Here is a 498-nt window from a genome sequence, read left to right as displayed (position 1 = left end):
ATCCTCATCCTCATCCTCATCCTCATCCTCATCGTCACCCTCATCCTCACCCTTATGTTGTCATCGTCCTCATCCTATCCATGTCCTCGTCCTCATCCTATCCTCATCCTCTTCCTAATCATATCCTCGTCCACATCCGATCCTCATCGTCATCCTCATCTTCCTCCTAATCCTCATGCTATCCTCCTCCTCATCCTCTTCCTATCCTCATCCTAATCCTCAACCTCCTCCTATCCTCATCGTCATCCCATCTTCGTCCTCACCCTCATCCTATCCTTATCCTATCCTCATCCTATCCTTATCCTCATCCTCATCTTCCTCCTCCTCTTCCTCATCCTCATCCTCATCCTATCCACCCCTCCTCCTCCTCATCCTCATCCTCATCCTATCCTCATACTCATCCTCATCCTCATCCTATCCTCATCCTCATCCTAATCCTATCCTCATCCTCCTCCTCTTCCTCCTCCTCCTCCTCCTCCTCATCCTATCCCCATCCTG

This window comes from Lupinus angustifolius, chromosome LG19, assembly GCF_001865875.1.
Source record: "Lupinus angustifolius cultivar Tanjil chromosome LG19, LupAngTanjil_v1.0, whole genome shotgun sequence".
Lineage (NCBI taxonomy): Eukaryota > Viridiplantae > Streptophyta > Magnoliopsida > Fabales > Fabaceae > Lupinus > Lupinus angustifolius.
This window is presented reverse-complemented; position numbering follows the sequence as displayed.